Source organism: Lactuca serriola, chromosome 8 (genome assembly GCF_051521515.1).
Source record: "Lactuca serriola cultivar US96UC23 chromosome 8, Lser_US96UC23_V15, whole genome shotgun sequence".
Classification (NCBI taxonomy): Eukaryota; Viridiplantae; Streptophyta; class Magnoliopsida; order Asterales; family Asteraceae; genus Lactuca; species Lactuca serriola.
In genome coordinates this window covers 41,092,798-41,107,523 of record NC_136415.1, presented here as the reverse complement: position 1 = coordinate 41,107,523, position 14,726 = coordinate 41,092,798, and the positions used below count along the sequence as shown (strand labels likewise).

At 37.6% G+C, this 14,726-nt stretch overlaps 1 non-coding gene across 1 annotated transcript; it reads right to left on the bottom strand.

Annotated features, from left to right (window-relative positions):
• Nucleotides 1–349: 349 nt before the first annotated feature.
• Nucleotides 350–456, bottom strand: LOC145071899 (small nucleolar RNA R71). Its single transcript, XR_013690862.1, has one exon. It is a non-coding gene; the product is annotated as a small nucleolar RNA R71 (small nucleolar RNA).
• Nucleotides 457–14,726: the final 14,270 nt, after the last annotated feature.

The window sequence follows — 14,726 nt, the reverse complement described above, 5'->3', positions numbered from 1 at the left end:
CAAGAAGCGGATCCGAGGAGATGTGGGTCCCGGTTTAGTCCAATCCGCTATACCTACCACTGCCACATTCGAGTTGAAGGGGCACATATTGACTGCACTGAAGGATATCCCATTTTTTGGGAAAGAACATGAGGATGCTTTTAAGCATCTAGATGAAGTCAACGGCATTGCGGATTACTTCAATGTCCCAAATGTCAACAAAAACACCGTCTTGCTTAGGATGCTTCCCATCACTTTCAAAGGAGTTGCTAAAGAGTGGTTAAAATCACTTCCACCGGGTACAACTACCACTTGGGCTCAAATGCGTGAGCAATTCCTGGATCAGTTTTGCCCGCCATCCAAGATAGCCAAACTCAAGAAGGCAATAGCCAACTTTGAGCAACAGCCGGGGGAGTCATTATACGAAGCATGGGAGCGGTACAAGGGCTTGCTCAGAAATTGCCCTCAGCATGATCTAAATGTGCAACAAGAGATGTCAATCTTCTATGATGGGGTCAATGTTATGACGAGACAACTCCTTGACTCTGAAGGACCTTTGACAAAGAAAAATCCAAGGGAGGTCAAGGAGCTGATTGAAGAATTCGTGAAGCACTCTCGCGAATACCACAACCCTAGGCAAGATGGAATCAAAGGCGGTGGAGGGGCCCAAACTGAAGAAATAGCAGCTGTAATGGCTATGCTGAATAATTTGGATCGAAGGATAACACAAATGGACCAGTCAATACATGCCATAAGAGTGGGTTGCGAAAGATGTAGTGGTCCACACTTGACCAAAGACTGCAATTTAGATGAGTTTGGGAACAGAAAAGCTCAAGGGTGCTACTCGAGTGGGGACAGGTTTGATGAAGACTGGAGGAAACCAAAGAAGGAGTGGCTACCATATGAAGAGTATAAGAAGCAAAAAGAAGAGAAGTATAGGTAGACAGGTCGAGGCTTCTATCAAAAGGAGTAGTCACCAGCGAGAAGAAACCCGATCTAGAGACCATGTTAATGAAGTTTATGGAAGCTTCGGAAAAGAGACACGATGCCACTGATTCTTCTATTAATGAACAAAAAACTTTAATAAAGAATCAGCAAGCCTCCATCCATAACCTTGAAGTTCAAGTTCGTCAACTAGCCACTCTAGTTCATGAGAAGTTATCCCCGAAGAATCTCGAAGTAAAGACCCAATCTCATGTAATGGCCATCGATACTGAAGAAGAAGCAATCTTTGAGTTCCTGGAGGCATTGGAAGAAGAACCGCATCAGCCCGATCCAAAACCAAAGAAGTCAAAGTTAAAAAATGAAGGAGTTGCTGAAACAGCTTCGCCACGACGTGGCACTTCGCTGGCCACGACATGGCTCTTGTCTGAACAAAAAGTCCTTGAACCCGTTCCGGTTTATCAGCTGCCTTTGCCATTTCCATCCCGAGCTGCACTTACTTTACTGGAGAAGGAGCATATAGACTTTTTCAAGCATGTGAAGGCAATCCCGATTAATACTCCCTTTGTCGAGTCCATATCCAAAATTCCCGAGCATCAGAAATTACTGCAAGATTTGATAGACACTCGCAAGCAATTAAAGAAGCAGTCTAAGGTGGTTCTAAGTGAACAAAGCTCAAAAGCTGTGTTGGGAGAGACACCAGAGAAGATGAGGGACCCTGGACACCTCACTCTTCCGTGTGAGTTTGGTAATAAATTGAAGGTTAATGCTTTAGCCGATTTTGGGGCTAGCATTAATTTGATGCCTTTTTCATTTTATCAAAAATTGGAAATTCAGAAGATGAAGGCTACAAAAATGACGATTCACATGGTGAACCGTTCAGTGACACAACCCCGGGGCATAGTGGAGGATATTTTAGTGAGATTTGGAAATTTTGTTTTTCCAAAAGATTTTGTAGTGTTGGATATGAAGGAAGATCCCAATGTCCCAATTATCCCTTGCCGTCCATTGCTTAACACTGCTGGGGCTTTGGTTGATATTCGCGAGTCTAAGCTCACCTTGAGGGTTGGTGATGAAAAAGAAGTTTTTGAGATAAAAGATGGCTTTCCAAAGGAACGTGTTCAAGAAGAGGTGTTCACAATCAATGAAGATAATGAACTAGAAGAACTGGAAAAGCTTATGGAAGAAGAGATAAAGGCAGTTTCATCAAGTCAAAAGAACAAAACCAAGAGCATCTGTTCCATTTTTTGGTTGAAGTCATAGTTTACAAGAGTCCACCTTCTTGGGTGAGAAAAGAAGATGATGAGATGACAAGTGATGAAGAGGCGATTACTTCAAGGGTGACAAAGCCGATGGTGAAAGAGGAGGAGGATGCTATAGAGTGCAAGGAAGAAACTAAAGGGACCAAACGCAAGCTTGAAGAAGAGGTCAAAGCTAAAAAAGAGAATTCAAAGAAGGCATACAAAAGGCGAGTTCAAGCTTACAAAGAGGCGATTCAAGGAACAAAAGATCTTAGTGGTGGACTCTTCAGAGGATTCAATGTAGGAGGCACGAAGTCCAACTCAAGATTCCAAGAAAAAGAAGTGCTTCTCGGGAGGCAACCCGAGCTTGGTTTGCATTTTCTTTTCTTTTAATTTTTGAGTTTTTAATTAGGAAAGATATCAACTCATCATCTAATAACTGATAATTAGTAAAGAATTAGCTGTGGGGATCTTTAATTAATAAATAGAATACAAAGTAGTTAGTTAAAATGTGTGATTTTAAACAATTTTTGCAATCAAGCATATGCCACGTCGTGTTCTAATAGGGCCACGTCGTGGTTAAAGTGTAATTACGGGATCAGATGAAAATTTCAAAGTCCACGACGTGCCAAAGCCAGCCACAACGTGGCCTTTTAAAAAGTCACGGGGGGGGGGGGGGGACCATTTCTTAAAACCCTTTGACCAACATTCCCCATTCCCCATTTACGTGCTGCCTCACGAACGGAAACAAGAAGGTCCCCACAACCGATTTCTTAATTTGTATTCTAAAACCTTCGAATTTCTTGTCGTCTAATTCCATTTGGTATGTATTCCACCCATTAATTGTAGTTATTTCTTACAATTTTACATTTTCATGGCTAGGGTTTATGTGAATAATGAGATTCACGAAATTGGTTGAAATTAGTTGTTGATTCTAGGTTGCATGTCCTTTAAATGTACATAGGAACAAACCCCAAGCATTATTTTTTGCTGAAATCGCATATAAAGTAACCGATCTATACCCGGGTCTCGACTGCGGTCCACGACGTGGCGAGCTTGGCCACGTCGTGATTTCTGGCAACCTGTTTTATTTTTTTAATGTTTTGGGTGTTTTCTGCTTTGGCTTAATTTTGTATGCAGAAATGGGACCTCGAAGGGCTATTCCACAGGAGGAATATCCGATTGATGTGGCGAGTATACGTCCTTTATATCAATTTCCACAAAACATTCCCCGACCATTGTTGACTACATATGAAAATCAGTTGGGATGGTTGTACAACAGGGAATTTGAGATAGCTGCAATTATCGATTGGGGATGGCTCGGTGGTGTGGGAATGGTTGCTGAATTGGAACGCTATTGGACGAAAACATACGAAGGGGATCAATTTTCTTTCACTTGTCACGGGTGGAGGAATTTGTTTGCAATTCAAGAACCCGTGTACCGGGAGTTATAGGTGGAGTTTTTCTCTACTGTATGCTTCGAGGAATGCACCATTGACTTTACTTACAACCAGGCACTTGTGTTTCGCTTGGGTGGTGTTTATAGGGAATGTAGTCTTCGGGAATTCACTTGGTGGATGGGGCTTTATACCGAAGTGGAGACTCAATCTCCGTTTTTCATCCCATTCCTATTTGGATGTGTTCGGGAGTTTAATCCCAGTATTATGGATGTCCAGTTCTGGCGGAGTATTTCCAACCATGAGTATAATACTCGTGACTCGAGTGAGTTACAAATTCGGAATCCTGTTTTCCGATTTCTACATCGCCTTATCACTTTTTCTATAAATCACAAGCATCATGGCGATAAAGTCCCTATTCAGAATTTGTTTTATCTGTGGACTCTTATTACCCCTGGGGTTTGCTGTGATTTACCGTATATGTTGGCGAGGTTCATGGGGAAGAAAGCGGCTAATTCTAGGCCCGGGAGTCCGATTACGGGGGGACATTTGGTTACTCGCCTTGTTAGGTCGTATCATATTTTGACCCACAACTTTGTGAGGAATCTTACCCGATTCCCGGACACTGATTTAACCATTCAAGTCTTGGGAGTTATGCGGGCAGTGGTGAATGTCGAGGGTCGTTTTGTTATACCGCTGATAGATGAGGAGCAGGAGGAGGTGCAGCCAGGGCAGCAACCACCAGCCAGACCGCGGCGTCGAAATGTGCGAGCTAGAGGAGAGATGGAGAGAGAGCGTGCACCTTCACAGCATGTACAGGAAGTGCCCACCGACTCTTTTCAGAGTCGGGTGGGAACTTATTTGGATAACCTCCGGGGGCATGCCCTTTATCATACCCAACTTACTGAGGGTATTTATCACATTTGGGTGTGACCCGGCCACCTTCTATGCCACCACATTATCCTTATTTTCCAACATTGGAGGAGCTTTGGCATCCGCAGAATGACGGGGCAGGACCAAGTGGAGCGCAGGACCAAGGAGATGATGATTGCTTTTCTTTTCTATTTATTTTGTTTTGTAGTGTTTTCTTTTATGTTTGAATTTGGTTTGTAATGTAAGACTTTCTTGAACTATGATGTTACTCTTTTATTTCTTTTGGGTTGTTCCGTTTTTTTTTTTCAGATTAACATTGGAATTCTTAGGAGCATATAAGGTTAAGTCTAGAGTCGTGTTTGTCTAGTCAAGTCAAGGAAGCTTAAAGTCGTGAGTTGGAACCCACAATTCAAGATAAGTGTGGGGTACGTTAGTAGGAGAGAGGTTACAGTTGGGAAGTATATTTACATAGAAGAGTCTTAACCCATTTAGACATTGGTCAAGCTGCTAGGATGCATGAAGTAATAAGGCATTCTTGTTGATGTTCAGTTTCCACGACGTGGGCTCCTCATGCCACGTCGTGGCTCTCATGCAACTTGAAGAATTAAAGCAGCCTTTTGTTCGCGTTTTCATCTAATATCACGATGTGGTACTCTTTGCCACGACGTGTATCAGTTTATCCTTTCCCACATTTTTTTACTTATTAGCATCCACTTTGAAGAATTGAAGTTTCGAGTCATGTTCGTGGTTTATTTACATATTCATCTAGTTCTACACCAACTTTCTATTTTTGGGAGGTCCATCTTCAGGATGCACGTTTTCCACACTTTTGGAGATGTTTACGCTATTATCCCAGGGGAGTCTGTTCCTTTTTCTCCCTTTTCTTTAATTTTGATTTATTTTATGCATACACTGAGGGCATTGTATGAAATAAGTGTGGGGTAGGGTAGAAAAAGTAAATTGCTAGATAATGATAGAATTTGATAGTAAAATTTGAAAATTTGAAAATTGAAATTTTTAATAATTGAATCTAGTAATAATAATTTGATCCGATAGTTGCTAGTGTTATGTGGGATGATCCGATAAAAGTTCAAATGTTTAGTTGAGCCAATATACGTTATAGTGCATTTGTGGCCTCCTTTATTTTAGTGAAATCATGGAACAAAAACATAACCCCGCTTGGTTTGAGGGATGCAATATGTTTAGCAGCCTAAACCTGAAATGTATCCAGGGAAATTATTATCATTAACCAATAAAGGTTGAGGTTGAGCGCCTCTGCTTAAGCATGTAGGTTTTGAGTGAAAAAAGTGAGGTACATGTAATAAAAAAAAAGAGAGAATTACAATAAAAGTTGAAGAATTTTGGAGCAAATAAAGTGAAGATCAAAATATCAAAATTCCAAGAAATTCAAAAAAGTTGAAGATACCAGAAATCAAATCAAGTAAGGTGGTGAATTCAAAGAAATCAAATATCAAATTATCAAGGAAGTGAAGAATTCCAAAAGAGCTCCATAGTGGTATCATAAATTGTAATTCTAGATTATGTATGCTTAGGTTGCTCAACTAAAAATACCTTGAGGATAAGGAGGTTTTCTGCGGATGGATTCGGAGGGTTGCATAAAATGAGCATTGTTCGGAAAAAGTGGGCGAGTGTTTATGAAGATTGTGAGTATTTAAAGTATGGGGGGTACTTTAGGAAAATTTTAGACACAAATGCATGCGTTGAGGTCTTGGCATAATGGTTGAGCTGGAGTCGGATTGTTCTATGTGATGTTAGTAATTAAGGGTTAAGTTTAAATTTGCTTGAGGGCAAGCAAAGCCTAAGTGTGGGGTATTTTGATATTGCCATATTTATACGTATTTTTAGGCAATATTTAAGTATATTTTTATTAATAAGTTGATAATATGTTTAGAATAATGGTACTTATGACTTTAAATTGTTATTTTCAGTCAATTAAAAGTATTTTCGAAGAGAGGGACCAAAAGTGACAATATGTAGAACATGGGAGACTTGGAACACAAGAGATGAATAAATCCACGAAAATTACTAAACCCACGACGTGGAAAAGCCAGCCACGACGTGGCATGAGAATTCTAGAAGATAAAGATCGTGTTATGGAGGAATCCTTGCCCGGTAAGGATAACTTGGAGCCCACAATGTGGCGCAAGATTTTGGAGGCTATTTAAGCATTATTGATCATTACGAAGAGAGGACTTTTGGCTGAGGAAAGGAGTTCCCGAAGGCGATTTTGAGCAGAAGAAAGGTTCTGGAAAAAGGTTTTCAACACCAAAAAGAGTAAAGGTCCATATTTTAGTTAATTAAGAACATGTTTTCTATCACTTCAATTTGTGTTAGTTTGTTAGTTGCTATGATGAGCAGCTGAATCTAGCTACTCTTGTTTAGCTAGATGAAGCTTCCAACTTATGAATAGCTCAATTTTTATGGATTTATCTAGTTGGTAAAATTGCTTGTGTTTGATTTGTATAACCTAGCATGCTTATGTTTGTTTTTCTAATTGCTTGATTGCATGTTCTGTGTAGCTTAGTGACCATTAATTGCATGAACTTGTTTACCTAATGATTTAGTGAACATTGAATTGTTAGAGCTAGGATTGACCAATTTTAGTTAGTAATTAGAGTAAATAAGCTTAGCTGTGCTAGAGAACGTGTATTGTGACTATAATTGCGTTTATATAACAAATCTTACATAGCATATTTACATTCATAATTAGTTCTGTGTTTAATTGTGTGTGAACATACATGGTTTGACATGAATTAGTTAATTATTGGTAGAGTTAGAACTAAATTACTAATACAATTAAAACCAACTTGATAATCCATAATCATTAGCTAGCCATAAGGAAGAAGTGGATTCAAACTAGACAAGAGTGTGTTTTTACTTATTGAATTTGAGTTAAGTTCGTCTGATCTTGTAAAATCAGATAAAACCCCTTTTAAACTTGTTAATAATTAGGTTAATTTAATAGTAAGTAAATTAATTAGTAACACCGTTCCTTGTGATCGACACCCGACTTACCCAAGCTATACTGTAATCTGACTAGGTACACTGCCTATAAGTGCATAGTTAGTTTAAGTTTGTTAGGTTATAAATATTAAAATTAGTGGGTAATTTTGTGCACATCAGAGACAGTTGCATGTTTTTCTCCATACATGGTACCTTGATGATGGCACACTTATTGGAGATTCTGACGAGGTGGCCAAAGCGTTAGACATCAATAAGGTTGTTGGCCCAAAATGTGGCCTTTAGGTGAATATAAAAAGCCGAGCTCTTTGGCCCTCGTGTGATGGTAGGAAGCTGCGTGAGGGGCTATTCTCAGTTGGTATCGGGAGGACGCCATTAGGGGTGAAACTTCTCGTGAGAGGTGTTAGTAGAGATTCTAGTTTAATTAGCAGCTTAGGTATAAAGAGAGTTGAAAACGTTGTGAATTTGGTGTCCCTTCTTCCACAATTGGCAGACCCGCAGAGTGAGCTCCTTTTATTTCGGTCTTCTATGGGTATTGCTAAACTTTTATTCGGGTTGAGGACGTGACAACCCATTTACATGGAACAGACGACGTTTTTCTTCGATAATGGGTTGTGCGGGGCGATTGAGGACATTGTAGTTTGTGGTGGCCCTTTTTTTGGTGACTTGCTTCCCTACCCATTCGGTTTGGTGTTTTGGGTTTATACTTAGCATTAGAGGATACCTCATATGCTTTTGTTGCGTCAATGGCCCAATCTTGGGTATTGCACTACCATATGTTACAGGATAGCGACATTTATGGTATGGATTCTGATTATGCCTGTGTCTTAGCTTCACTTCGTAACAAGATTCTGGACATTGACCTTAGCCGTTTTACTACTAAGGATGCCCCCTAATGATAAACTACAATGTCGAGTGTCCTTTTTAGAAAAATTGACCAAGATATGGAAGTGCATTTCAACATGACGACTCAGTAGAAAGCAGTTTTCCAGTGTCTACGTGGACCACCTGCTTAAGATTTTCTTCTAGCTATCCCCATAGATGGTCTTTGCCGACATATGTCTCCTGTGGAGTATCGTACCATCCTCAATTATCGACTCTTGATTCCAGTATTCCTAGCCGACGAGATATGTCTGGTGTGCAGCAAGGCATATTTGAACTTTTTTAGAGAGCATGCAGTTCATTGAAAGGAACTCATGGGATTCAAATATAGGTATGATATGGTTAAGGATGTTTTGTTTGACATATTAAAGCATGCCTGAGTTTTTGCCAAGAAAGAGGCTCCTGTGAATTTCCTGACTGACCCGACAGAAGGAAGATCAACCCTTAGATCGGCAAGCGTTTTGATTTTTGGATGGGTTGGAGGGAAACCTACATGTGTGGACCTTACAGGGGTATCCCCTCTCGTAGGCTTGAGGGTCGGGATGTCACGACGAGACAGGTTGCATTAAAAGTTGCTACATGCAAGGTCACTAAACATGAGAAACCGTGCATGGAAAATCAACATGTGTTCATACCATTTGCATTTGATATATTTCGTTTCCTTACGTCGGATGTGGTGGAGCTTCTTAGTAGAGTACAAAGGATCATGCATAACAATGTTATATCCCTAGATATATGGATTTGGTCTACAAAAGAATTGGCTTTACCATAGAAAAATCTTAGCACCACAACTTGTTGCTTGTTTGCCTTCTCATTCCTTGTACGATGATAACTAAGATGTATTAATTTATTATGATGGATAAGGCTAGATGAAAAGTTTTTATCATCAAATTAAAAAAAATTCTATTCAACAATAAAAAAGAAACTTGGCAACTATTGGAGACATTTCCATGCAAATTACTAATTTCTTATCGTGGTTGTTGGCTTTTTATATGAATTGACTTGATCTAAATCTTATGCTTTCAAAGACTTCAACACCAACTCCAATTTCTTGATGTAACATCTCAATGAATAATAATAGGGATATTAACATGATTAACTTTTTTTAGAAGTCGCTTACTTAGTGTGTGTGTGTGTGTGTGTATATATATATATATATATAGAGAGAGAGAGAGAGAAAGAGAGAGAGAGAGAGAGAGAGATTGAAAAAAATATTGAGAATGCGAGAAGGAATTTGAGCCACTCATTTCTAATCTACCACTTAAACGTTTCAGCGTACCTGGATGACAGAAAAGATAATATTCATATATAAATAAGTATAATATATATGAATAAATATATATTTATTCGTATAAGAATAAATATATTCAGATATGAATAAATATATACTTATTCATATATGAAAAAGTATATTTATATATGAATAAATATATTCTTATATTCATAAGTATGTGTGTATTCACAAATGTTGCTGGAGGTTGTGGTGACGAAGGTGATGGTGGTAGTTGGTGGCGAAAATGATGGTGGTGGCATGGCATAGGTAGTGGTGTTGGCGACGAAGGATTTAATGGATTTTAAGTCAATTTTTTTAATTTATTGACTTATTGACTTTTACCACCATAATAACTAATCAAAACACATTTCAAAAAACTCATTTTGTCACTACCAAAAGTCAATAAGTATTTTTCAAAAGCAATTTTTAAGTTTAAAAAGCACCCCCAAGCACCATGCTAGTATTTCTTCTATTTTCTCTCTTTAGTTTTATAGCAATCTATTCCCTTATCTTTGAAATGCAAAACTTATATGGTCCACACTACATTTATATAATTATTATGAATAATTTTCATCGGTTTTTTACCTTATTGTGTTTTTAATTTATAGGATTTCTATTATATCCATTTTTTGCAATCATAACATGGTTCTTTGTATTTGTCACTTCTTATTACATTTTGGCTTATGTTTACCCTTAATGAATATTCTAATATATCTTGTAGTTCATCCAGTTTATCACTTGTCAATTTCACTATGATATTTGAACCATAGTTTATCTTCATGGGTTGTCCTTATTTCCTCATTCTTATGAACCTTGACACTTAAGTATATCCCTTAGGCCTTACTCTTTACATTCATTACTTTAAAATCATGAAATTTAAAATTTTAAGATGTCACAAATTCATACATCTTAAAAAGGCTTTATATAAATTACTACCTAACATGTCATACCAAATCTATAATCACTGAAGTAATTTTCTACCCTTGTATTTCATGCCTTTGCCGATTATCATTTATTTGAAATTTTAATTCAAATATATTGTTACATAGACTTTCTATAAAGTGAAAACTACCATTTCTTCTATATAATAATTATGTTTCTTTCAAGAAGTGTTTTCTGTATTTGGTCCTCTATGTATAAAAAATCCCCTGGTTACCATTTCAAAATCCTTAATTATCAATAATTTAACTTGACTAATTCAGAATTTTCAAGTCCTTTAATCCCTTAGATTACTTGATTCAAGTACTCATACTTATCAACTTCCATCTGTATTATTTCTTCAACATCTCATATATGCTCCTTTAATCCCTTACTAATACTACTTTTCTAATTCCACAACACCTTCGTGCATTTATATCCAGCACTTGTCTTGATAACTATTCTTACTATTACTTTACTCCTTAAGAGTATCTTTTATGAATAAGTCAGTCGGACCAATAAGAGAATGAAGATATGTAAGGATTTGGGATGGAATATTATGTTGATCTGGTTTCTGATGCTGAGGCTCCCTATCAGCTTGAATAGGAGGCTGAGAGTTATGATCAGAATGATTTTCATCAGCAACGGGACTTGGTTAGATTTCATTGGTTTCAAAACCATAATTTTTAACATGATAAGTATGCTTGATATGAAACATCCCAAAAATACCGTCCAAAAATTTCATTTTAAATTATTAATAAACCACAATTATCAAACCATTCCATCAAAGCACGACTCAAAGTATTTCAAAAGATTATTATCAGAGTTTCCAAATCAAAACATTAGAGTAACATCCCAGGCTAAACATCATGGTGTGTGCAATGCAGTCATCCCGAGCCCTTCTCTTTGCAACTGGAAGTACCTGAAACCAAAACTGAAAACTATAAGCACGAATCTTAGTGAGTCTCCTCAAGCTACCACATACCATACACATAATCACATAATCACATAAACTGGGACCCCGCCCGGTATCGAACAGAGTCCGACATCAGGGCCCGCCTAACATCGAGCCCCGCTCAGTATACAGATTTGTTTCTATTAGGCCCCGCCCACTATACACATAACAACCAATTGTTGGATTTGGTGTGTAAGCCCATAACTATAATTGGTATGTACTTGACCCGAGAGTAGCATGGTTCTTTTGGATTGCCTTCACCAATGCAACTTGATAGGATAGACTTTTGAGAATAAGGTTATTTGTGATTTGTTAATATATTACAAGTATAATATATTCATATGAAATCATATTATTTAATTAGTATTGATCAAGAATTAATTTGGAATTAATTTAGTGATCAAATGAGACTAATTAAATATACGGGGACTGATTTGGTAAATCAATGATTCTTATAGTGTGGGCCAATGATCCATGGTTATTTAGGATGGGCTAAACCAACATGGATAGTCCATGGAGGTTTAACCCATGGAGCCTAAGTAATATGAAGAGTCATGGTGCAGTAGGGTTTGCATGGATGTAACCCTAGCACTTCTCACACTATAAAAGGAACTCCCTAGAGCTAAAATCGGTGGCCACATACATTCTTGGAGAGTGAGAATCGATTTTTTGCTAAGCAACTTATTCTCTCAAGCCTCCTTTTTCACTTGGTGTTTTTGACACATTAGAGGCATCACACTTGAGGTGATAAATCTTTTGAAGGCCAATAACTACAAGTCCTTCTAAGAGGTAAGTTATCTAACTAGTTATTTTGTTCAATTGTCAAATTGTATGCTAGTTAGGGTGTATGCTTTGGAAAATCAAAATGCATGTATAATTAAAGAAAACATAGATCCAAAGCATTTAGGTTTGCATGTGAACCATAAGGTTGTTAGAGTGCTCAAAACCCTTCAGTGGTATTAGAGCCTAGGATTGTTTTCTGTTATAATTTATGCTTATTAATTTTCCAAATTGAAAAAAATCGATTTTCTGGCTTTTTACTGATGAACTCGTCGAGTTCACTTAGTAGAAGACCAACTCGACGAGTCAGGTTCATGCAATCATCGAGTTGATGGCTCTGGTTGCAGATTTTCGAGTTTTTGGCCAGAATTTGATTAGGATCATTACCAAAAACTGTTTTTTGAAACATAAAATCGGTTTTCTTGATATAGTAGTGATCAAGCTCATCCAATTAAAAGATAATTGTCAAAAATTCAAGATTTGTATTAGTTTATATGATTAGGCTAATTTCTTGCAAATTGTTGATATGAATTATCTTAACTTATGAGTTTAACTAGATCATAGATAAATTATTTGATTATTTTGTTAATTAAAATATTGATCTAAATGCCTTTAATGGATTCCATAACTTGTCCTCAAGTTATAAAAAATGAAAAGTCTATTTTTAAAAGTCATTAAACTCATAAGTTATGTAAATGAAAAGTTTTGAAGAGTTTCAAAACTTGCCCTCAAGTTTTGGAATTTGTAAAGGCACACTAACATGGACTAGTAAGGGTGGCAAAGGGTAGCTTGATTTTTGTCATAGATTAATGGAGCGTGTGTGGTTAACTGACACATTGATTAGGTTATAAATGATGTTGAGTGTACTAAGCACATTTGCATGGTTAATCACACAATGTTTGTGTTCCTCTGTATCCTAGTCACAAACTTGAAGGGCATAATCGAGATTTAAACATGCATGCCATTGAAAAGTTCAATGAATCTCAAAGGAATCTAGGAATTTCAATCCAATTAAAACTCAATAATCAATTTCTTTTTTCATGGTGAAAATTGGTAAATCGTCATTTATCTACTTTCAAATATTTTGCAATTGGATTACGACACCCCTCTTCCAAATTGTAAAATATTGTGATGGGTCGTAGCCTTACTATTTCATTTGGTTGTTATATTAAGGAGTCTTATCTAATCTAAACTTTGTCTTTCTTATTCAGATGTCTTCCAACACTGCTCTTGGCTTAAACCCTACTGGCTCTTTCTCCCTAATGAACTTGTGTGGGAGAGTTATCTTTGATGGTTCCAACTTCAATGATTGGATCAGGAACATCATGACGGTTACTCGTTATGAGGACAAGGAATATGTCCTCGACAAAGAGCTTTAGGAAATTGATGAGTCTTCTGCTACTCCTGAGGAGATTGCTGAGTATAGGACTCATGAGAAGGATGCCACCAAGGTGTCTTGTATCATGTAGGCTACTATGACGGCTGAACTCAAAAAGTCCTATGAGGACTTCTACCCTTTTGAGATGCACCAAGACCTAATGGAAAGATACCATTAGAGTGCTCATCAAGAGAGGTATGCAATCATCGCCTCCATGATAACAACAAAGATGAAGGATGGAGAACCCATCACAGCCCACTTATAGAAAATGCAAAGTTTTTTGGACCGCTTGCTAAAGTTGAATGTGAACTTCGATGAAGAGTTGGCCATATATATAATTCTACACTCTTTACCTCCATGTGATGATCAGTTTCGTATGACCTATCATATGAACAAGGAGGAGGTCATTCTTAGCAAGCTTCAAGGCCTTTTGAGGACCGCTGAGAGTAGTCTCAAAGGTAAATCTATTGTTTCTACTCCTACTGCTACTGCCCCTATCTTGGCAATTGGACACAGGAAAGGGAAGAAGAGGAAGGCTCCCTCTAAGAGCCGCAAGGGAAAGTCTCTTGATGGATCCTCTTCCAGTGAAACCAAGGCTGGTTCTGCTAATCCCTCTACCAACCCAAAAGAAGCAGAGTGTTTCTATTGTCATGATAAAGGGAACTGGAAGAGAAGTTGCCCCAAATACTTGCAGGATGGCAAGGATGGGAAGGTTAAACCCACCCATGCAGGTATTTATACTATTCTATCTAATAACTCATCACATTCTTGTTCTTAGGTCCTTGATACAGGTTGTGGATTTCACATTTGTTCTAATTTGTAGGGACTAAAAAAAAGTATGGATGTGGAGCACGGGAAGATGAACTTGGTCATGGGGAATAGGAAGGTTTCACCTGTCACCAAGATTGGAGTTTATTTTTTGTTGTTGAGTAGTGGGTTAGAATTAGATTTGAATAATTATTGCTACTCGTCAGATAGGGCGAGAAATATTGTTTTGTTTCATGGTTAGTACAAACAAGGTTTTAGTTTTTCATTTGATAATGAAATTGGTGCAGTTAATGCTTTTTATAATGGTGTTTTTTATTTTAAAGCATTGCCTTGTGATGGTGTATCAGAAACTGTGATG